The 25,753-nt window shown below is 40.9% G+C and overlaps 1 long non-coding RNA gene across 1 annotated transcript; it reads left to right on the forward strand.

Moving 5' to 3' along the window:
• Positions 1 to 1,420: 1,420 nt before the first annotated feature.
• LOC148107640 (uncharacterized) lies at positions 1,421 to 5,993 on the forward strand. Its single transcript, XR_015721980.1, has 2 exons — positions 1,421 to 2,155; positions 2,315 to 5,993. It is a non-coding gene; the product is annotated as an uncharacterized LOC148107640 (long non-coding RNA).
• The last annotated feature ends 19,760 nt before the right edge of the window (positions 5,994 to 25,753 follow it).

The raw sequence follows: 25,753 nt of genomic DNA on the forward strand, positions 1-25,753 counted from the left end.
CAAACATCGAAAGGGTCACACCCTCTCTTCATAGTGTCTCTCCCTCAAGACTGGCTGCATAATTGGAGGAGCTCGGTACAAAACAAAAATGTGGAACCATTGTTGAAAAATTAATAAGAATTTCCAGACGGCGAGAGCAGGACATTAAACCCAGCCATGGCCCTTCCAGCCTGCAGGTTGCACGCCCGTGATGGCAGCCAGGCTCCTCCTGTCTCCTTGCCCTGTCCTTCCATCATTGAGACTGATGTTTCCTCTCTCCTGCTCATTTACAATAGAGTGAAAGTAGTTAGAACCTTCCCCAAGAAGTAGAGTCTTCCCTCCATATTTTTCCTTCAAGTATATTAACAAAATAAGAAAAAAATGAGAAGCACTTTTAAAAAAACTGTATGAGAACCAGTCTTGTCCTAACACTGTGCTAGGGGTACAAGAAAAGCAGTTACGGTTGAAGGATTTATTTCTCTGATGGAAGATAACTCCTTATTGCCCTAAAAGTGCCGTGCAGATTGCCTAGGGTTCCAAGATAAAAGGACTCCATGCTGCAATAAGACTAGGAAATGGTGCACTAGAGCTCCGCATAGAAGTTTCCTCGATGCCCTACAGTTTACAAAGGAAGCAGAAGCACAGAGAAAATCTATAACCCATTTATGTCCTCTTTGTGTAAGCCAGTTTTGCCCAGACACATTTATCTAATCACAGAACCCTTTCTGTGTGGAATAACGATTAAAATCCTGGCATTAAGAACTGGCATGGAGCGTGCGCACGTTGGGAAATGCTGATTCAATGAGTCTATGGAGATGTAGGATCGTAGGAAGCGAATTTATTTGTCGAGCACCTTCTAGGTTCCAGGCACTATTTTATGCAACTGATGTGCCTTAACTCCATGAACAGAACAACCAGCCCCCGGAGGTGGTTATCATGATCCTGATTTTGTATGAGGTGAATATGTTAATTCCCATGGAGACGTGACTTCCAGGGTTGTGGGATTTTGCGCGAGTGTCTGATTCTGGAGCACAATGCCCCTTCCTCTGGAGCACTCGAAATGTACTAACAGTGAAAAGAAAACAACGAAGTATTTATGACACCTTATGAATGCATGGTCTCACTTCCGAAGGTCAAGTCTTACATAAGACACATGGAATTTTCTTAACAGATTTTTCACAAAAGAACCAATGCCTATGCTTTTTCATGCGGCCTGCTATCTGTTATGGCCCAAGCGATCAATCTTTCTCTTCACAGCAGAGCGAGGCTGAACAATTGCACCAAAGAACTACGGTGCAGAATGCAGAATACCTCCGCGGAGCCCCAGAGCTGATGAGCTGGTCTGTACTATTAAATTAAACAAATACCAAGAATGTTAGGAATCCCACTCGGTTCATTCTGGAGATAAATGTGTTAGGAGCTTAGCCTTTAAAAGAGGTGTATAAACTTTTATTAACCAGCTCCCAGAGGCGAAATGGACTTTCAGGTTTACATTAACTTCTGCTCCCATCCCGATTTATTCTCTATTCTTAAAACGGAAACAAATCTGCGAAGCTTCTGTTTCGTTCCATCTGAATAATTCAGTGTTTTATACTTGGTAGCTCCTCCAGATTTTCAGGAAACACTTAATCTTTAATTGGCGAATCATTGCACATATTAATATTAAAGGAAGTGTTCCATAAATAAAGCCAATGTGGAACTGAGGCTGCGTGGGGTCGACACTTGTGAGAGCAGACGCCGAGAAAGAGAAACACGTGGTCAGAGGGGGTAAACTCAAGAGCCGGCTTGGACCAGAGCTTACGGTGAGAGAAGACCCATTCCGAGGAAGTCCACTTCATGTCCGCACTCGAGCGAGAAGCAGAGATTTATTAAAGACACCTGGCGGGTGGCTGTAAAGCCGTCCAGGTGAAAACCCTGACAGTAACTAGAAGACCCAAGGTATAAGAGTAACCGCGTCTCCCAGCAGCTGCGAGGGCTGTTCGCCGGATCAGAGAGCAGCTTCCCTTCCCTGATGTGGCTGTGCAGCGGTCACCCATGCAGGACTGTTCCCCAAAGGGCCATAAGACCACGAGGCACCACATCAGAGAGCGCAGCAAGGGGTCGAGATGAGAGGGACAAGAGCTGGAGAAGCTCCTTCTGGAACGCACCGGAGAAGCAGCCCTGGAAATTCTCAGAGGTGAGAGGATTCTTGAGGGTGGCTAATTTCTAGGTGAGCCGTCAACGTGGGCTCTGTTAGAGCGGCAGGCTGAGGAGGGCCATCAGAAAACGCAACCCTGTGTAACAATCTAGTCTGGGTTGGATTGGTTAGACTGGCTGTTTGCTTGTGTCTCTCCAGGCCCCACTTCTAGAGCGAAAGCCTCTCCACCTGACCATCGGCGTGGGCACATGACCCTCGCTCGGCCAATCCCAGTGTGTCATGGCCACGCGTCCCTGTGACTGGTACAGGTGTGAGCACGTAACCAAGACCAAATGAATTAGCATATACCCTGGAACTTTAGTCTGTGTTCAAAGAAATAGTAACAAAATGCTTATAATATACTTGGGGAAATTTAAATACTGACTGGATATTTAATGATATTAGGGAATCACAATTAATGTTTTATGTGTGAGATGATAGTATTGTCCTTATCTTTTAGAGGTATATACAGAAACTTTAATGGATGGAATGATTTGAAATGTGATGTTTGGATCACAACGATCAGAATAATTCAAGGAGGTGAGGGTAGATGAAACAAAATTGTCCATGTTGAAGCAGGATGATTGGTACAGTGGGGGTTGTTACACTATTTTCTCTACTCCCGCGAATGCTCAGACTTTTTCATAATTATAAAAGAAAAGAAAGATTCCCAAGATTTTATCCATTGAAGCTGAAGGAGAGAAGTGCTGTTTCCTCTTAGATCTTAGATCGCTGTGCTCACAACTGCGGGCAGCCATGTTCTCCATCCCCAGACAGAGCCCATCTGTAGTCAGTGCTGAGACCATCCTGCAGGGGGAGATAGAGCCGGTGGGCAGAGAGAGGGGGCTGGCTCATATGTGGCTTCCCAGTTTATTTCTTCACATGGAAAACAGATCACCAAGGAAGCTGATCGCATATGATCCCCATTGAATATACATGCATGTATGTCAAGAAATGTAGGTATCTCTGTGCAGAATACAACACGGAGGCTCGATGGAGAGAATCATGTAAATTTTGTCCCCAAATAATTATCCAAACACCATTTACTGAATCATTCACAATTTTTCCACCAACTTGATACGCCACTTTAATCAAACCCCAAATACTTAGGTCTGTACAACCCATTATGTTCTTTTGAGCTGTCTGTTTTCACCTGTGTCACAACTATGGGTACTGTTATGCTCTATGGTATGCTGCAAAATCTGAAAATTCAAGGTCCTCTTGGAAAAGTTATTCTCATTTCTCAGTATTTTGATCTTGTCAAGTTTTTAAAAATTCCACTGGGATGTAGACTGTAGTGGGATTATAGTTATATATTGTTTGGGGTGGTGAATTTAAAGGACCTGGAATATCTTAATAAGCTTTCTGAAAATTGCACAGTTTATGTATTCTAAAAGGCCTAGATATGAGAATTCAAAGTGCATAGTATTTCCGATTTTCTTCCTGGACAAAGTCACGACCTTGTAAAATACTGAGTTCTTCATTTGATGTTTCCACTGGATTTTTTGTACAACGTTCTCCTTTATTTCAAGTACATGGGTAATGCATATTTGTTCCACCACTATTACTTTATTTGAAAAGCCTTGTCTCCATTTATTCCAAAGGTATATTTGAATTTCTGACACATTTTATCAAAGCCAGATCCTCTGTTTTTCCTTTGCCTCACTCCACTGCTTACTCCAGAAAAGGTGAGCCTATGTTTGGGAATTAGGCTCCCCCTGCTGGTAGACTTAGACCTTACAAGGCATCTTCTCAGTCTCTACAAATCCAATCGTGTATTACAGCATCTTGGACCTAAGAGTTTGAAGTGTTTATTAAGCTCTCTGCTAGGTGGTCTGCGTCGATAGGATTTATTGACATGAAACTTAGAATACCATAAAATTAATTCTAAAATGTACAAACCAGGAACTGAGGAAGAGGAGAGATCACTATAGTTTGAAGACAGTTATGTACTGGTATAGGCTTAACAACTCGTTCTCCGACAAGCACTGATGTGTAACCTTTTCTCATTTTTGTGGTTTAAATACTTCTGCCATGGTTCATTCCGCCAATGTTCGTTTCATCCTGACAGATGTGAAGTCACTGATTGTGGAGCTAGGTAAAGACACTCACAGTTGGCCCCCACAAGCCACTGCTGCTTGGAGGATGTGGGCAGGCTTGCTCTGGATTTTACATTCTGCATAGAATATGTGAGAGGCAACAGCACACAGTAAAAAAAAAAAAAAATCAGGTGCTTTCAAGTTAGATAAATGCGAACTCAAATCCAGCGCCCCTGCTCCCTGGCTCTGAGCGATGTGTTCTTTGAATTAAGTGTTCTTGACTCTGAAATGATTTGATCATACCCACCTTGCAAAATTATTCTTAAAGTTAAATAGGATGATGTTTATAAATCACCCCAACAGGACATGTATTTTTAATAAATGGCAAGTTAACTCTCCACAAAGACTCAGAGGAGGAAAGACCATCTGGGCTAGAGTACAAGATAACCAGACCCAAAGATGCTTACCATGTGCTGGAATCAGGGCTGTCACAGCCAACAGGCGTTCATATTCTCTGGTGGCAGAGACTTTGTAGTCTAGGAAGAGCCGGCTGCTTAGCTGGCTGGGAGGAAGTCATTCTGATTATAATGAAAGATACATACTGGAGGAATATGGAGCAATAATAGCAGATAAATAATACTGTATTTTGCTTTTTGTTTTCTGCATAAAAGGCAAGAGAAAGCAATTAATTCTTAAATCATGGAGAACACGTTGTCTCAGGATGTCTGGTCCTGGCCCCATAGCAGAAGGTACAAGACATACTTGCCTCTTTGTCTCCTGCTGCAGGGCTGGATTTATTTCTAGACTTTACTTTCAGTAGGAGAGGAAGCTCACATAAAGTGAGAACTTGCCCTTGGTTCCAACTTAAACCCGACAAAGACCCAAGGCCTCGTTCATCTCCTGTCTCTGTTTAGGTATTAAAGAGATTCCCTGGGGTGCTGAGGACAGGCAACCCATCAGCATCCCATAAGCCCGTTGTGCCTGGGATTCCATCAGAGGACTCGAGGGAATGGCCCAAGGAATTGAGAAAGGCTCTCAAACTCAGGGGTGCCTTCTCTTCTGTAAATTTCATTTCTCCACAACATTAAACTCACAGGATGTCAAAACTTTTTTTTTCTTTTCCCTCTCTCTGATAACTGTGTTTTGGGAGCCAGGAATGGGTTTCCAAGGTCCTTTTCCCTAGGAGGATTTCTAGTGGAAAATCTTGTAGAATACTAAGACATTTTTTAAAGCTTTGTCTTTTCAATAAAAAATGAACGGTCTATGACAAGCCGTTTTCTGAATCCCCCAACAAAGGAAGGGGGAGAGGTCACAGCTCAGGAAGTATAAAGGCATGAACAGGTTTCCCAGATTACCCCTGCCATCCTAGCGAGCGCACAGGGGATTACAGTCTGCTTCAACTGAAGCCGGAAGGAAGGTGGTCAGACTGCAGCAAAGACTTCCCGGGAGTCAGAGACGCAGGATGGACAAGGGAAGCAGGAGGAACCCTAGAGACCCCTGGGAGAGGAGAGTGTTGGTGTCCAAGGTGCGGCTGTTTTCGGAGCAGAATCTCCAGGACTAGCGTGTTCTCTTGAGATTGTTTAGATGTTTAGTGTGCATTACCATGGGGCCTCCGAAGATATTTTTAGCACATCCCTACCCCCCAGTAATAAGACACTTTTCAACTATTCCAGTAAAAAGCATGAAAAGTTACCTGACATTTTTACCTAGTCATCTCCAACGGGAATGCCCGCAAGACCACAGGACAGTATTCAGAGAATGAGTTCTAGACAGGGTATTTTTTTTTTTTTTCAGTCAAACGCAGATCATTTTGGAGGGCCCTGAGAATAGAACACTATGAAGAGATTCTGAAAACCCTAATATTTTCTTCAAATCGCCGTTGTCACTCTGAGGTTACTGTCTCCCCCTCGGGGATTATGAAATGCGGCGGTGCGTGGAGGGCTGGGCAGGGCGTCTGCCACCTTCAGAGCTGCCTTTGGAAAATCTCCCCTCGGAAGTTAGACCTTAGAAGGCCACACACAAGGTTCCATGCAGATCTCAGCTCTGAGGAGCCCTTAGGTCCTGCCAAATCCTTCAAAGTCCCTTGATTTCAAAGCCGACAGAGGAGAGGGAAGCTTATTGAGTGCATCCAATATTAGCTCTTTGTAACTGGGCTTCTGACCAAGGAGAAGGTAGGTTTTTATTTTTTAAAAGAAGACTTTTTCATTAAAAAAAAAATGTGTGTGTTTTAAAAACTTTGGGGGGTTTCAGAAAATGTAGGGGGAAGCCTCTTTAAGAAAAAAACTCAGTCTGTGTATTTGTATGTTCTCCTGATTGTTTGTTTTAATTGGAAACCGAGCTTGGTAGATTTTTTTTAAAAAAGCATTTAGCAAAATTTTGCCTTAGGGCTTTGGGCTGCTATTTTGTGGCTTATTTTATTTGAAAACTTTGTTTATTTGTTTAGAAACTGAGGCTAGGGGACTTTAAACAAAATGCAAACAAAAGGTCCTCCTTCCCTCCCTACCCCCTCCCCTACTTCAGGTCCAAAAATGTGGTAGAAGATTTCTGTAAAGAAACTTTTTTTTTTCCCTTTTGGAGTTCAGTTTGTTTGTTTTTAACTGGAAATGGGCTGGGGATTAAAATTAAATTATTTTTAGGGGCGCCTGGGTAGTGCAGTCGTTAAGCATCTGCCTTCAGCTCAGGGCGTGATCCCAGGTCCTGGGATAGAGTCCCACATCGGGCTCCTCCACTGGGAGCCTGCTTCTTCCTCTCCCACTGCCCTGCTGTGTTCCCTCTCTCGCTGGCTGTCTCTCTGTCACATAAATAAAAATAAAATCTTTAAAAAAAAATTAAATTATTTTTAAAGCCATGTCTATATTTTACAGTGGAGTCTTGCCCTGATATTTTTGTTGCTTTATCAGAGAATTTTAATTTTCTTAGCTTTTGTCTGTTACTTTGTTTTCTGTTGGAAACTGTGGCATGGCATGGGAGTTTAAAACATCGTCACGTATTGGAAAACTTTGAAAAGCCACTTAAAATTGTACAACCAGGCTTTCGGCTATGTATTTCTGGTATTTTTGTTTTACTTTAAAGCAGAAGCTTTTAATTGCATGTTGTATATTGATACCAGATGATATTTTAGTGTGAGTCGTGGTCAAATTCATTTATTCTTTATTTTATTCAACATATACTTCCTGAGCTCCTCCTCTGTGCCAGGCACTCCCTTGGGCTTTGGGGCACAGCAGCGAGCACAGCCAAGTCCCTGGCCTCACTGACGGATTCAGGCAGATGCCTGTAGGCATGCTGTTTGGCCGTAGGGGCAGGATTTGTGCCTGAGCAGTAGCTGAAGGACGACGGGCTTCAGAGTCAGATTTCCAGGCGAGCAGGAGTTGGAGGTGGGGTGTTAGTTGTAAAGTTGGGGGGACAATGGGTGGCTCAGTCGTTTAAGTTGTAATGTTGGGGGAAGGGACTGAAGCCAGGAAGGATATGCTAGAAATGGGAGTCGAAGGGGGAAAGGAAGGAGTCTGGGTTTGGGTAACTGGACTGGGGACTATGGGATCAGGGTTTTCTGGATGTCACCCACAGGATGATCTGGGAGGATTGAACGCACCCCCGTTTTCTATAGGTAGTATGTCTGTTTAGTGCTTAGTGCTGACTAGAGGTCTAAAAAGGATACCACTATAAACATGTAGAACTTCCCTCCCATCCAGAATACACACACCCATATGGAAGGGCGGGGGGTAAACTCATTTAGTCTTTCTTTTGACAAATATGTACTGAACTCTTACTCCATGCCAGGTACTCCCCCAGGCTTTGGGATATGGCCGTGAACAAAACAGGCGAAGTCCTTGGCCTATGATGGTTTTGATTCAAAAAGCTATACATCTTAATAAATACTTTTTGAAAAATGCATAGCTGAGTTAGAATCAGGTCTAGAAATGAAGATTGAATACTAATACTGACGCTCTGCTGGGATGTCAGGCCAGGTAGGATAGGGAGTTGAGTCTAATGCTTGAGTGAGGGTAGGAGCTAAGACTCCGGGTCCATGCAAGGGGACGCTTGTAACCAAAACCCCTCTGAAGAGCCAGGACATGTAAGTTGGACCAGGAAAAAAAAATCTACACATTGGCACACAGAGACAACAAGGGCAAGAAGAATAGAGAGATAAAGATATTCACTACACATGATAAAAGGAACAATTATTAGGAAGATAAATTTCTCAACCTGTATGAACCTAATAATAAAGAAAATATTGTCACAATTGCTAAAGGAATTGTAAGAAAACAGTAATCTTCAGAGTTTTAACATTTAAATTTAAATGAACTAAAATTAAATAAGCTTTAAACTTTAGTTCCTCAGTTGATCAGCCCCATTTCAAGTGCTCAAGAGCCACATGTAGCAGGTGGCTACTGTCTGGATGATACACATTATAGTGTATTTCCATCATCAGAGCACGTCGTATGGAGCAGTACTGCTATAGAATAGCTTGTTTTGAATTTCTTCCCATAATTATACCTTATATTAAATTATTTTGTGGAGTAAATACAAAGAGAAATGAAGCAAATAAGAAATTTAAGGAACAGGGGCGCCTGGGTGGCTCAGTCGTTGAGCGTCTGCTTTGGCTCAGGGCGTGATCCCGGAGTTCTGGGATCGAGCCCCACATCAGGCTTCTCTGCTAGGAGCCTGCTTCTTCCTCTCCCACTCCCCTGCTTGTGTTCCCTCTCTCACTGGCTGTCTCTCTCTGTCAAAATAAATAAAATCTTTAAAAAAAAAAGAAAAAAATTTAAGAAACAAAAAAACAATAGAAAAGATAAACAACATCAAAGGCTTATTCTTTTAAAAGATTAATAAAATACACAAACTTGAGGAAGTCTAATGAAAAAAAGAAGTCAGGAAAAAAATTATTTTTAATGAAAAAGAGGGCATAATTGTCAATGCAATAGCAAGTTTTTAAAAAGCATAAGAAAATACTATGACCAACTTTATGGGAAGTAAATTTGACGATGTAGACAAAATGGGCTTTTCCCTAGAAAATCATAACTTACAAAACTGATTCTAGAAAAAAAATTGAAGCATGAACCCAATTAATAGGCGTGTCCTATTTTAAGTTTTTAAGGAAATATATAAATCTTAGTATTTTATAAACCATGGCACTGAGTAGAAAAAAGAGAGAGAGACAGAAACAACCTTAATACCAAACTAGACAAGAACACAAAAGATAGGAAAATTATTGGAAAATCTCACTTTTGAATAGAGATGCAAATAAATTATGTCACCCAAATCAAAATGGTACTTTTGAAAACCCATCAGAACCAAGTAGAAGTTTTCTCAGGAAAGCATAGTAACACTAAATTTAGAAAATGTAAAACTCATCACAGTTGTGAATATGAAGGAAATTAATAGATTCCAGAAAGCCATTGTGCTAAACTTCAACACCTATTCATAATATGGCCATTAGCAAGTCAAGAATAAAGGATTCTGCCTTAACTTGTTAAAGCATATATCTATGAAAAACCTACAACAAACCTCCAACCTGGTGATAGAATTTAAAAATTATTTGTTCTGAATTTAGGGGTAAGACAAAATCCTTAGTCAACATTTTACTCTACTTTGTTACCACAATAAGACAATGAAAAAAAGTAAAACAAAAGGGATAAAGATTGAAAAGAAAGAAACAAAATTATTATCAAACACCTATGCTTAGCTACCTAGAAATTCCAAGTGACAATACTGGAATCTATTAGAGTTTATGAGTTCACCAATGACGATAGAAACAAAATACACAAAACCCAATAGCATTCTAAAACACCCAACAGCAGGCAATTATAAAATGTAATTCAAAACAGAGAGATATAGTTTAAAATTAGGAACAAAACTAGAAGGTATAGAAGAATACATCTAACAAAGAATTGCAGATGATGATTTTTTAATAAAGAAAATTGTTTTTAAAATGCCATAAAACCAAAATGAGTGGAATTAAAGATGTATTATCTTATAAACCATGATTCTCCTTACATCAAGCAAACACCACTTCATGATTTCAGTGAAATTTCCATCAAAATCTGAACAGGATTATTTTTGGTTATTTTATGGAATTTGGTGAGATGATTCAAAAATTCGCATGAAAAAATAAAGAACTGACAACAAGCAAGACTTTGAAGAGAAATCAGAAGAATAGGAAGTTTATACCACAAAGATCTGAATTAACTCTAAAACTTTATTACATGTCCTATTGTCATGGGAATGAATATGCAGACCAAGAAAAAAGAGCAGAGAAACAGAAGTATAATGCCCCCTCTGTAAATGTCTATAATAACAGAGGGGACATTATATAAGTTAACTGGGAAAGAATACAGCATTGAATAAATGGCGCTAGTCATATAGAGAAAAATAAATTAGATTCCTACTATATTCTAGCCACAAAAACAAATTCAAGATGGATCAAAGACTTGTGGGTGAAAGCAAAATCATGAAACTTTTAGATAACATAGGAGAACATTAGGGTATGGAAGAATTTCTTAAGACCTTTGTCAAAAGCCCAAACTATAGAAGGAAAGATTTAAATTCACACTTTCTGGTGATAAAACATGCTCAAAAATGGGGCCCCTGGGTGGCTCGTTGGTCAAGTGTCTGACTTCAGCTCAGGTCATGACCTGAGGATCCTGAGATGGAGCCCCATGTCAGGCTCCCTGCTCAGCAGGGAGTCTGCTGGTCCCTCTCCCTCTACTCCTTCCCCTCCACCTCCTCCCTCCTCCCTGCTCGTGCTCTCTCTCTCAAACAAATAAAATCTTAAAAAAAAAAAGGTGCTCAAAAGTGAAAAGCTGAGCTGTATACCTAGAGAAGTTATGTGCAGCCTAATAAGCAACGTCAGATTAAAGTGATTGCAAATCCCTTCCTTACTTAACTATGTTAAAATGTCTTTTTCTTACATTATTATTCCCCATAGAAAGTAACACCTTCCAATATGCTCTACGTTTTATTTTACTTCTTGTTTGTTTCTCCCTGCAAGAACGTGAACTCCATGAATGGAAGCATTTCTGTTTCACTCACTGCTCTATTCCTATCACCTAGAACGGTTTGGCATCCATAGCACATGCTCCACAGATACGTGCTGAATGAATGACTGAATGGAGGGATTTGTTTTTGTATTCAGTGAGTATTTTTTAAATCCTACTAATTTAATAAGAAAAAGTCAAATAACTGAATGTGAGCGGGCAAAATATATGTGTAGGAGTTCGCAGAGAAAGAAACCCAAATGGTCAATAAACATGAAATATTCAACCCCACTAGACATCAGCAGTTAAACTAATAATTAAAGCAGTAAGACTTACCCAAATGAATGAGTTAATGTGAGGTGTTGCTGATGATGTTGGGCAATAAGTACCCTTTTCAGTGGGTGGAAGTGAAACTGGTACAACTTTAGAGAACAGTTTCACGGTAAACAGAAGTAAGCTGGAGACGTGCACACTCGGCATTTCAGTAATTCAACTTGAAATGTATACTCGAGAGCACTGGTTCTCAAACAGCGAGATTTTATCCCCCAGGGGGCATCTGGCAATGTTGGAGACATTTTTGGTTGTCATACTGCAGAGGGAGGACTGTCGGGGGAGGAAGGGTCACTGGCATCTAGTGCGCAGAGGCTAAGCACCCTACCGTTACCAGGCCGCTCTCCAACAAAGAACCATCCAGTCCAAAAATGTCAGTAGAAACCCTGCCTCAGAAGCCTGACCAAAGATGCTCATAGCAATACTATTTGTAATAAGAATAATAATTTTAAAAGTAGAAACAGGCACAGTTCTTAAGATGGAGTGCCATGAAATGGTTCATTTGAGTAAATTACAAATATGTATCAACATGGTACATACAACACTATGGAGTGGGAAAAAAAGCAGATTGCACTAATACAAATTACATGATTTTTTTAAGGTTTGATTTTTTAAAAAAGATTTTATTATTTATTTGACACAGAGAGAAAGAGCACAAGCAGTGGGAGCAGCAAGCAGAGGGAGAAGCAGGCTCCCCACTGAGCAGGGAGCCCAACCCGGGGGCTCGATCCCAGGACCCTGAGATCATGACCTGAGCCGAAGGTAGACACTTAACCGACCGAGACACCCAGATGCCCCCATAATTTTTAAACCTAAACACCAGTGTAGACAATCCATACAGTCCCTGGGCCCCTGATTTAATACCCTCAGCCACTGGCCCCTGCCCTCATCAGGTGCTCCTCTTTGCCTTCCCGACGTGATGGTAGCAAGTCCTCGCACTGTTCATGATTCATTTTTTTAACACATATTGTTACATCCATATATGATAAAAGCAAAAAATGAAAAATACGTGGAAATGATATAATCTAACTTCAGGAGCATGGTGAGCTCTAGAAGGAATGAAAGACCTAGGTGGTGCTCTGACTGTGCCTGGAATGTTTTCTTTCTTTTAAGAAGGTAAGAAGATCACTGAAGCAAATACAGCAAAATATTGACATTTCCTTAATTTCCATGGCCAGTATGATAAATGCCTGTTCTGTCTGTCATCTTTCTGTATTTTATTTTTTTTTTAATTTTATTTTTTTTTTTAAAGATTTTTTAAATTTATTTATGAGATAGAGACAGCCAGCGAGAGAGGGAACACAAGCAGGGGGAGTGGGAGAGGAAGAAGCAGGCTCATAGCGGAGGAGCCTGATGTGGGGCTCGATCCCATAACGCCGGGATCACGCCCTGAGCCAAAGGCAGACGCTTAACCGCTGTGCCACCCAGGCGCCCCTCTTTCTGTATTTTAAAATAGTTCACAATGAATAACCAAGAACAAAAAGAAAGAAGGGGAATGAAAGAGAGACCGGCATTGGTTTTTAGAATGAGAAGTAAATACAAAATCCGTAGCTCTGCCCTTTGCTCCGTACAACCTTGAGGAAACAGTCAACGCTCCTGGGCGTCTGTAAAATGGGCGGACAATCCTGAGCCTCCGGCAGTGTCTTCAAACTTCGGTCACTCTGTACTGCTTCACCATCCCTGCTGGCATGCCCTCATCACCCGTGCTACGTGAGGGTTCCGTGCACAACCTAAAACCCCTTTTCATCCTTCCTGTGAGCCTCGTGCCCAGCTCTGGAAAACGCTGCTCTACTGTGGGAGACTCTCTGGAAGAAACAAGGCTCCTTGTGTGGCAACACCCAACCATGTCTACGTATGTTATACATACAGCAAATACAGCAGATGAGTGTTGGGTCTTAATCTGTATGTTTTATGTTATCAATTACTTCTCATAACTTAAAAATATCTAATGCAGTCGTTCTAATTTCACATTTCAAAAATCTATGATCTTATTTATCTAGGAAACAATACTTTAGGGGTTTTTTCCTATTTTTTCCTCTGCACTTGGATATAGTAAATATTTCTTCTACAATCTTATTTATAGCATTAATTTACTATGATAAATTTATTATTCACTTATAACAAAATGAATGAACTTCAGAGGTTCGAAAGTGTAGGTTTTACTGACTAATGATTCTCAGGTGTTCCAGAGGCGAGAGGCATCAAAGCTCCACACTTCTCTCCCCACCCCCTCTCTTGCTTCTGACACCTACTTTGGAAGGTTACTGATGATTCTTTTGGAGCAGAAGATTGGAGTCAGCTGAGAAGTAAGTGAGCAGTGCCACAGATGATGACGCCAGCTATACGTCAACAGACCGTCTTCTCATGAGAACAGGTTGCAAAACAAAATCGGTTATAGGGAGACTATTTCAGCCACACCCATGTGAATGAAGGCCCAAGGGTCTCACGTCAGCAGGACAGCCTGGAGCCTTGCTTACAGGACGCTACACGGAGCTCTTGTTGTTTGATGAGGTCCTTTTGTTCTTGGCCTTCCACGGATAGGCTCCAAGCTAGAGCCCTGTTAGACTATTTTCACTATGATCCCTGTGTGTTTTCAGTGAGGCCATCGGGATGCAAATAATTTAAAGTCCCAAGCAGTCTGCCCTTTAAAGAATGACAAGAAATGTACTTTAAAATCCTCTACTTCTCTGTCTAGGAAGCCCTTCTTTAAAAGTTTGGTAGAAGAGGGAATGGAGATCTGGTAAACATCTAAAGGTCAACTCATCCAGGCTCTCTCTGTTCGTCAATGGGATACATAAATGAAAAATTAGTACCACATATCAGGACAGAACAATCAAAAAATATTTTAATGGATTAAAGACCTAAATGTGAGATATGAAACCATAAAACTCCTAAAAGAAAACATAGGGAGTAGCGTCTTTGACATTGGCCTTAGCAACATTTTTCTAGATATCTCTCTTCAGGCAAGGGAAACAAAAGCAAAAACAAACTGTTGAGACCACACCAAAATAAAAAGCTTTTGTACCGTGAAGGAAACCATCAACAAAATGAAAAGGCAACCTACTGAATGGGAGAAGATATTTGCAAATGATACATTCATAAGGGATTAAAATCCAAGATATATAAAGAATTTATACAACTCAGCACCAAAAAACCCCCCACAAATAACCTGATTTAAAAATGGTCAGAATAGCTAAATAAACATTTTTTCAAAGAAGACATCCAGATGGCCACCAGACCCATGAAAAGATGCTCAACGTCACTAAGCATCGGGGAAATGCAAATCAAAAGCACAATGAGGTACCACCTCACACCTGTCAGAATGACTAGAATCAGAAAGAGAGGAAATAACAGGTGTTGGCAAGGATGTGGAGAAAAAGAAACCTTCACACACTGTTGGTGGGAACGTGAATTGGTGCAGCCACTGTAGAAAAGAGTATGGAGATTATTCAAAAAAATTGGAAATACCATATGACCCAGCAATTCCAACACTGGTATTTACCCAAAGAGAACAAAAACACTAATTCAAAAAGATCTGTGCACCCCATGTCTATGGCAGCATTACTTCAACAGCCCAGATATGGAAGCAATGTAAGTGTCCAACCGTAGATGAATGGATGAAGATGAGGTGTATTTCTACAGTGGACCATTAACTCTAAAAAAAGGGTGAGATCTTGCCATTTACCACAACATGGAGAGAAGGTATTTTGCTAAGTGAAATAAGTCAGAGAAAGACAAATACTGTATGATTTTACTTACATGTAGAGTCAAAAAAACAAACCAAACAAACAAAAAGCAGAAACAGACTCATAAATGCAGAGAACAAAATGATGGTTGCCAGAAGGAGGGAAGTGAAGGGTGAGTAAAATGGGTAACGGGGAGTGGGAGATACAGGCTTCCAGTTACAGAATGAATGTCACAAGAATAAAGGTACAGCATAGGACATATGGTTAGTGGTGCTGTAACAGTGTTGTGTGGTGACAAATGGGAGCTACACTTCTGGTGAGCACAGCATGAGGTATAGACTTATTAATTCACTATGTTGTACACCTGAAGCTAATGTAACATGGTGTTGTCAATATACTTCAATTAGAAAAAGTATAAATTTTATTTAAAATGAAGCAAAAAAAAAAGAGAGTTTACTCTGTACAAGATATCAGATCAGGAGCTTGGGGGCGTATATAGAAGACCAAGCTCTGACCGCTGAACTCACTGAGTTTACGTTGCATTGGAAGTGTATGGGAGGGTAAAATATGGGTGTGCACTAGAGGTAATCAGAAATTATTTTCAACAGTTTAAGAGATGCTATAGAATGCCTATATACAAGATTCACTCCCAAATAGACGGTAATGGTAATAGCCTGAGAGTGCCCAAGCTATTCTTCTTACCACTCACTGTTTGAGTGCCTACTCTGTCCGAGGCATCACATGCAGTGCTTTGGAAATGGAACTCAGATGTTCCCAATCCCTTCAGGTTTCTCTGGGTCTGTTTCTTTGCCTTGAGCTTCCATCCATCATCATGTGCAAAATCCAACACATTCTGTAATATTTTGGAGGCTCTCTGTGTGTGCATGAGAGTGGGTAATGGGTGTTACGTTCTCCTGCCTCCTCGCCCAGACTCCCTCTCCCTGACTCTTGGTCACCCCTTCCCAGCTCCCCATGTATATGTTGATCCTCCTCTGCTCCCTTCACCCCACTCATGACACACCTCCCTTCTTTCTTCCTGAAAACATCACTCACACACATGCACTGTAGCTACAGACTGTCCTGAAAGTTAGAGGGAAACAGTAAAGCATGTTAGGTGCTGAACAGATTGGAAAACATTCTAAAATTGAGTGTTGAATATTTTACATCTAATGCCTTTTCTTCTCTCCAAAGATGTCTTCCACTCAGTCCCACTTCCCTCTAAATTTCAGCCTCTTCAACCTTATGCCCCTTTTCCTGACTGACTATAGATACCCGGTTTCAAAAACTTTACTAAGCAGAGAAAATCAGTTCCTTTGAATTCAGATCTAGACTTGGTGAGGGAAGGAGTGAAAAGAATAGTTTTGCCTTTGGGATCCAAAGAAACATCAAGATATTTTCTAAACAAAAAAACCCAATTCTCTCCTTAAGAAGTATTGTTTCAGGTGCCTGGGCGGCTCAGTCGGCTAAGCTTCCAACTGTTGATTTCAGCTCAGGTCATGGTCTCAGGATCATGAGATCAAGCCCCAGGTTGGGCCCCATTCTGGGCATGGAGCCTGCTTGGGGTTCTCTCTCTCCCTCTCCCCCTACCTACCCCCCCCCAAAAAAAAAACAAAACAAAAAATATTCTTCTGTTTTCACCAATAATCCAAATGGAAGCAATCTAAAAATAACATTCCTGCTCTCCCTTAATTAGCATCTATGTATACACCTGGAACAAGTAGTGATTATTATTCCCATTTTACAGGTGAAGAAAGTGGGGCTTAAGGAGATTAATGTACATAATCCCCCCAGTTTGTAACTGATGGAGTTGGAATCCATACCTGGATTTACTGACTCTAGAGTGGCTCACACTTGACTACCTTCTTATATATCGCTGGTACAGAAAGCAAGGGCTACAGGCATTCGGGAAAAGTCAGACAGTGGCAGAAAGTAGAGGAGGGGAGACTTCAGCTGGAGAAAGAGACACGTAAGTGAGAACTAGTCCAGATATGAAGCTATAAAGATCTGAACTGAGGGGTAGCAAGGGGTAAAGAGTTTTGGGGAGCAAAGAGAATTCAAAATGTCTTCATGTTTTCTAGTTCGGATGACATTCATTCATTCATTCAACAAATAGTTGTTGCTACGGCAGGCACTATATATATCAGGCATTGTGCCAAATGTTAGAAACAGTAGCAAGAATAGGGAAGTCGGGGATGAGAGGATCAGGGGGTCTACAATCAGACACGAAGGGGTTGCTGGAGAACACACTTCCTGGTGTAATGTCCAGCAGGCAGCAGGAAATACCAAACTCATTTGCCTGCAAGATGGAGGCACTCAGAGACCACCAGGTGGCAGCACGGACTTGGAAGTGAAAGTGAAGCACGCCTGGCTAGTATCCATTAAGTCTCCTGTGGGACATCTGAAACAGATTAAAACAAAATACCATTATTCTTAGGAGAGCACTTTTTAAAAATGCATAAGTAATATTAACTAATTAAATGCTTATTTAAACATTTATCAACCTTTTATTTTGGGAGGGGATAGTTTGTTCTAAGGTACGTACATTAATATTGCTTGACTTTTACATAAAAAAATTTATCAAACATATCTAGCAGAAATATGCATATGATTAGGGCAACAGCCTTCCAGCTGGACACACATCCCCAGTATTAGTGCATTGTACATCACCGTGTTCACAGTGTCTAAGCTAAATGCTTCCTGTACCGGCAGGGATGGAAAATACTGTAACTGTGGGAACACGGAGGTTATAATACCGCTCACTGAAGTGAATGTTTTGTTACATAATTAGCACATTATTTTCCTGGTGTGTTTCATGTAGATCTGTTTCTATATTTAGCATAATCCTTCTACCCATGCTTTGTGTCCCATCCCGCCCCACCTTCCCTGAAATGAAGCACACTTAATAACCCCTTACTCTCAGGTTGTTTTGTCTTTCTCTTAACAATTAGTTCTCTACCTTCTCATTCCATGTACTCATAAATCTCCCTGTAATCCAACAGTGTGCTATTGTTAAGGGAAGGAACCAGCGTGAGGGCTCAGCATCAAGGCAGCACGGCAAAGGAGGACCAGGCAGAACAGAAACTGTACCTTCATCCTCCACACTTAAGAGCTCCTTTGGTGCATTAAAAGGATACAGTTGGTAATTAACGCCAGGCTCACACGGCAGATATGACAGTTTGCAAGTCCATGATTTGTATTTTGCTGGGCAAAGTTATTCTGCATTGTTTAGTCGATGGTAGTGAATAGTTCATTCCAACTGCGAATTCAATTCTTATCAACTAATCCGTGTCTTGACCTTCTGTAAGTCTAAATTATTGAAATTCTTCTATTAAATGGCAAGATCTCACCCTTTTTTATAGTTAATGGTCCACTGTAGAGATACACCATATCTTTATCCATATTGATCCATGGTTCATCCAGCAACGTGGGAAAAAAATCAGAAGAAACTTACATTGTGAACAATCCACCCATCAAAACAAGTGTCTGTTTCTGGGATTTGGTGGAACTCAAGAGGGCAGAAAAAGAAGAGATTTCTATAACACATGGGAAAACTGGCACAGAAAAGGAGAGGAGGAAGAAGAAAGGTGATCTAGACAAAAACACTATACCACTATGGAGAAGTATTTTACACAAAAACTCTCAGTATTATGAAAGGCAGAGAATATCAGAGAAATTGTTCCAGATGAAAAGGACAGGATGACTAGATGTGTTGTATGAACCTGGATTGGATCCTGCACTAGGAAATAAAGGAAATTATTGGGATAATTGATAAAATGAATATATGGACTGTATGTTATCAGAGCTACATTTTCTGAATTTGATCATTATACTGTGGTTATGTGAAAGAACATCCTTGTTCTACGGAGGCAGAGGCAGAAATGTTTAAGGAGGAAGGGGCATGATGTTGGCAACTTCTCAGATAGTTCAGAAAAAAAAATAGAGATGAAAAGCCAAATACCATAAAATACTATCACACGTTGAATCTAGGTGAAGTTTCAAGGCATATGGAAGCTCTTTTCACTGTTCTTACAACTTCTCCATACATTTGAAATTACTTTAAATTTAAAGGAACAATGATGGGGCACCTGGGTGGTTTAGTCGGTTAAGCGTCTGACTCTTGGTTTCAGCTCAGGTCATGATCTCAGGGTCCTGGGATCGAGCTCCTTGTCGCATGGGGCTGTGTGCTCAGCAGAGACTCTGCTTGAGGATTCTCTCTCTCTCTAAAATCTTTAAAAAAAAAAGTGACAATGATAATGATATTAATAATAATTCAGAGAAACTGGACCTAAAGCTTCATACTAGCTACATTTTTCTGCTTCAAATTAGACTAGCTCAGCTGGACAGCTTTGTCTAATCATCTGTGATCGCTACAGAATTAAATATGCTCAAGTCTGTGTCTAAAGTTTACATTAAATATTTTGTTTTAATTATTCACATATTATAATTAATTATAATATATAAGATAAATATAGAGTAATATGTTATATGATAACATATAATTATCTTAATTATATTATTAATTATGTTATATAATAATAGTCATATTATTATATAATAATATAATTATTGTTATTATTATATTATTTAAATATTTTTAAGAGAAATAGTGCAGGAAAAAAGAGACCTTTTTTCTGAATCATTGAGAGCAAGTTAACCAACCTGATACCGCAGAATATTTCAGTGTGTGTTCCTACATTTTCCTACAAACAAGGGCATTCTCCTATAGAGCCATAACACAACCACCAACATCAGGACATTAACACTGGTACATAATTACCATCTGATTCTCAGACCCTCCCCCCCACTATTGTGCTCCCACTAATGTCCTTTACCTCAAGTAGGTGAGTTCAGAACCACACGTTGGGCTTAGCTGTCTGTCCCTTTGGGCTCCTTCGCTCTGGAACTGTTCCTCAGACTTTCTTAACTTTCGTGGCCTTGGGACTTTTGAAGACAGTACATCAATTATTTTGTGGAATGTCCCTCAAGCTGTTGTTCCCTGATTAGCTTCAGGTCACGCATCTTCGGCAGGAGCATCACAGATGTGACGCTGTGTTCTCCTCGTTGCCCAAGAGTGGGGGCTCGTCAGTTCACTTTGTCCTGTTGCTGGGGATGCGCACTTTGATCGCTTGCCTAAGGTTTTAACTTCCAGACTTCTCCGATGGGAAGTTCTTCTTTTGGTCTTTGGAATTAGTAAGTATATTGTGCTTTTAGGATAAATAGCCCGTGTCTCATCAAATTTGCAATTTATTCATGTGTTTATATCAGTATAGACTCATAGTTTCCTATTTTATTCAATAGGTTACGCTTTACTAGCAATATTATTTATTTTAAAACACAAATTGTGCCAGTCTCCCCATCATTCTTTGAGTACTTTCTTAGTTTTTGACACACATACAAAAGAGTTTTCTGTCTCATCTTGTATTTTCTCTGCCCCAACCCTGGAATCAGCAAATTCTCCAAGGAACCTGGTTCCCTTTTTGTGGAATGATATTGAGAAAAACAGATCCGAGTGCTAGGAGTTTCATTCACTGTTATTAGGCATCACTTCACCCAGTGGACAGAGTCAGACAATGTATGTACACCTGTGTGTATTCTTAAATCTATTTATAAGTCTTTATCTTCCTCTCTATTTAGCGAAAAACTGTACGTTCATGCTGTTACTACCAATTCCAATCCAACACTCCCGAGTCCATTTTGTTTTCTCTCCCTCTCTGGCAGAGAGAGATCTATCTCCCATTACCTTTAATATATCTACCTATTTGATCAATTCCCCAAAATATGAACAATCTCTGCTGTCACCACTCACTCCCCATCTGGAAGCTTTCCTCACCACATTTCAGCTCCAACACCTCAAGGTTTGGCTGCCCCCTCTGCTTCCTCTGTGGACCTCATCCCAATGCTCTTAGGGCTCTGATTCTCCCCAGGCTGCCACCCTGCTCCGCAGATACACTTCTGACTTCGTCTGGGCTGCAACACCCCATGCCAGGCCACCCTTCCCTAAGGGTTTCCTTCCCACACTACTCAGGTTCTAATATAGCCTCCCCTCCCCTGTCCCCCCAGGACACACCCACACAGGGATGCCCTTCTCACGCTGCCCAAGGGTGGGAGCTCATTCTTCTTCCAGCCAACTTGTCCATTTGTTATCATTCCTTATAAAATCGATGAAAGTAGAGGCAAAATAAAATTTACCCAGAGGAATTGCCACACCACGGCAATGTGTTCATAAGCTTCAATGAAGCAGGCTTGAAATGAATTAGGTAGCTCTCAAGATAATAACCCATTAAGCTTTAAATTCTCTGAACTCAAATCCTATGAAATTTGCCCAAGGAATGGAGATTTGGTAGACTGCGTGGGATATGGAAGCCAGAATAGCAGGACCCGCTCTTTCTCTCTCCACGAGGTTACGGAACAATATCCGAGTTTCCCGGATGACATGAAGAATTCAGAGAATGGGCCTCGAAAGCTGTCCCGTTCTGATGAAATCATCTGTTGATTCTATTAGTAAACAAGCAATCAGATGTACTGGTTGTTTTCTTCTACTGAGTGGCCAAGTATTTATTTACTTGACTGGCAGGCACTCTAGCCCACCTGGCATGGTGGTGATGGGAGCCACATAGGTCTCTGCTCTGTCCCCGACTTTGAGTCGGTGTGGGTGACACCGTTTGCTTGGCCACTTTCTAAACTCCTTTCTTGGCTCTTGATCTACATCTAAACTTCCAGCTTTCAACAGAGGCAACGGAGTTCTCAGGAAAGAGAGTGGGCTTTGGAGCCAGTCAGGTATGGTTTGAAATCTAATAAAGGTAAAGCTTAGTTTTTTTCATCTGGAGAATAGCATCAAAAGTTATGCCTATTTTGCTAACTTTCAGTGAAGATTTGGGAGAGCATAAATGTAACGGGGGAAACAATTTGATAATTATGCGTGTGCTTTTTTTACTTCTTAGTTTCTTAATTCATGGCCTTGGTCCTAGGACACTCCAGGAACCCATCTGCCTGAGGGAGGGAGATTAAGATTTCTATAAAAGGAACACCAAACAAAACTAACAACAACAACAAAATGACAGATAATGTTCAGTTGCTGTCATTTAAACTGTGGTTTAGTTTAAATGAAGCAAAACATTTAGAGCTTTAAAAAAAAAACATTTGAAATGTAGGGGAAATGAAGCAAAACAAAGGCCTTTCAGGCGAGACTTTGCCACAAGAAAGGATTACCTAAATTCATTTATCTTCTTCTTTAGCTTCGAGTTTTATGTAAGACGCCAGCAGAGCAGAGGGGGAGCAGAGAGACCTACCTTTTATGTAGAGGACACAGGGAAAGAGAAGAGTCAGACAGATGGATGTGCCCTGATTTTTCCCTCTGAAATTTGTTATATAAGTCGAGTGCATGGGCTCTTATCTTGCTACTTGTCTGGGTCTCAGGAAGGAGGACACCTCATAAGCTGCCACATACCAAACAGGGAACAGTCTACCCAAATAAACTTGGGAGTGCAATGTGGTCAGTTAGAGAAATGCCTCAAAGTGTAGCTTCCCAGGCTACTCTCCTTCCCATAAGACAAGGACACCGTTAAGGCCAGTGGACCTGCCGTGGAGCTGCTGGGATAAGGCAAAGTGACCTGCAGGGAGGCTAAGGGTGGATGGTCTGGCCAGGTGACCACATGGAAGATAAAACAGAGACCCAGGAGCCAGCAGGCAGTGAGAGATAAGAAGCTAAGACAGTCTGAAAATTGACTGGCTCTGCCCAGAAGCATTGCCCAAAAGAAAGACCCATGAGTTCCTCGGCCCTCAACAGCAGGTTTGGAAGGAGTTGATCAAGCAACATCGTTCTGGAGGCCAACAGGTGTTGCCGGATGATACTCCAAATTCAACCCAAGACCGGAGGATCCCTTCCCCCCAAACCCAAGAGGTTGTGTGGCCAGCCTGTACCACCTTCAACACCACCCACAGCACCTTACAGAGAGGGAGTAATCTGAGAGACAGAGCATTTGTACCCAAACGAGACTTTTTTCCCTAGAAAGGATTGTTTTATTTTTTAGGTTGGACTAAGTTTAAACTACATTAGAGGTTGTTGTTTTTTTTTTTTTTCATCTCCCCACAGGGTGGAAAAGGGGGAAAATCTGTAAGGGGTCTTATCCTTGGTCACAGACTCAAGCCGCTACAACATATACCCTGCTTGTTCACACGATGCTCTTGGGCCCAACTCAGTCCTAACGTCTACCACCAAAATAAGCAGCCAAGAAATTGAAAACAGGGTCTGAACACAGCCAAGTCATCTTCCAAGAGTGGTTATTAATGTCCCATCTGTCAGAAGCTCCCTCTGCCAACAGTCAAACAGTATTGCCTGTGGCCAAAGATGGGAGACTATGGGAGAGCACTGGGTTCCAGGTCCTTTGTTGGTCATACTTAATCAGTATGCTTCTTTTCCATCTCTTTAAGGGCAGGTTGTTAAGACTGTTGAATTTCATGGAAACGAGAGAAAGTATTAGGGAAGTTTCCATAAGCTAACCTAAGAAGACTTTCTGCAACTCCACCCATGGTGGGCCAACATCAGCTATTCCGTTTCCAGAACTTTCAGGGGAGGACATCAGGGAAAGGCCTATATACCATGTCTGAGTAGAGACTTACTTTTTAAACAGAATCCTGTGCTCAACTGAATTCTTAGGACTTGGACCAAAGGCAGAAAACACAAAACACAAAGCAAAACATGAGAGGAAAGTGTCCAGGTCTAAAAGTTCACTTTGTGCCACCTGGAACTGTGTCATTAAATACCAGTGATTCAGCTTATGAAGCTACCTTGCCAAAACAGTGCCTTTAAAGGTACTTGGAACATAATTTGTGTTTAATTTTAAATGAAACTGATTAGAAACGTGTATGTTTTATTTACCAACAAGACCAAATTGCTGGGTTTCTGCCCAAGCTTCACAGGTGCAGAAGTCTATGTAAAAAAGCCCTAATTCTGAAGACAAAATAGGAATTTTCCTACTGGCAGTTCCCTTCTTGGTTAATTAGATGCTTTAGGAAGAAAAAGGTTGGCCATGTTATCTAGAAGAAAGTGTTATTAGAGACAGCATTATATCCTAAAAACATTTAATACCCTGTGTTCTGGTCGCTAATGTGCCATCTGGAGCAGCTACTTGGGGAAAATTACAGCAAACTGATAGGAACATAAAAAAAAAAAGCCTCAGTTTATTACAAAGATAAAACTCTCTTGATGAAAAAAAATAAGCATGTCAAGTGCCATTTATGAGTCCTGATTTGACAGACAAATACAGGGGACGAAGGGTCACAAGACTTATCTCTTACTAGAACCACCAGCACATTTGTGCTCTTAAAAGCCAAGGAACTTCTCAGAGACCCATTTCCCTTTTTGTAGAATAGAGATAATATTTCAATTTTATTTACTTATTTTTAAAGATTTTATTTATTTGTTTATTTATTTATTTATTTATTTATTTATTTAGAGCACGGGGAGGGGCAGCGGGAGAGGGAGAGAGAATCTCAAGCAGACCCCACACTAAGTGCTGAGATCATGACCTGACCTGAAACCAAGAGTCAGCCACTTAACTGACTTTAAGTGGCTAAGGTTAGGGGCACCTAGGTGCCCCTAGAAAGGCATTTGAAGTGACGATTTAGACACTAGCCATCAATTCCTAGGTGTCATACTTCCTTAATTTTCTGTCTTATATGAGGATGGGTGTTCTGATTAATGAATCATTGTGTTCGTAAAGTCCAACATAAGTTAACTTTCATTATAATAACCTTGTTTCAAAAAGCTTGTCATGCTTTCTACCAATTACATTAGGATGAGAAGAAAGATTGAAATACTTAAGAAGGTGTTCTCCAAAACAAAAAAAGGGACAATGGTGAATACACCTGCTATTTACACACTTCTTGTCAGATGCTACAAAATGAGGTAGAAAATGAGGACAAACTGCTGGCCCCACAAAGATTATTTAAGCTCCATTGGGGACCACTAGGAAGTCAACTCCAGCAGAATCATTTTGGACCAGAAGGAGAGCAACATGGTACCTTCATGGTAAATGGCCTCCATTTTTCCTTTAGAAATGGCTTTGGATTTTTTTTTTACAATGGGTGTTCTGTAGGCTTAGGGATGGAAACTTCTAATGGCATGATTCATTTCTGATTTCGTTAACAGAATTACTCACCATTTTTTGTTTGAGAAAAAGCATTCACCATGCTGAAGCCTAGAACTTGCTTAAAAAGTAAGAACACTTCTAGCCTCAGACTCATAATTTAGAAGCCTAAAATTTTGCAGCTCTGAGTTGTAAGCCATTCAAGAGCTTCCATGATCTGATCTTACCATTCCTTTCCAAAATGTTCACCTCACCCTCTCCCATTATCCCACATTTCTATATAGCTAGAATGCGAGGAGTTTTGTTTGTTTTGCTTAATATCCCTACATTTTCTTTTGTTTTACTGGCAAAAATTTCTTTCTTCTCAAGTTGTGACTTGTTTATATCCCTCCCTTCCTTCTTACAAGCTGTATTTAAATGACATTTCTCCTGTGAAGCCTTCCTTGCATCTCCATCTACCCCCAGCTAGACGTGATCTCAA

Source organism: Ursus americanus, chromosome 27 (genome assembly GCF_024610735.1).
Source record: "Ursus americanus isolate L20-20 chromosome 27, mUrsAme1.1.p, whole genome shotgun sequence".
Lineage (NCBI taxonomy): Eukaryota > Metazoa > Chordata > Mammalia > Carnivora > Ursidae > Ursus > Ursus americanus.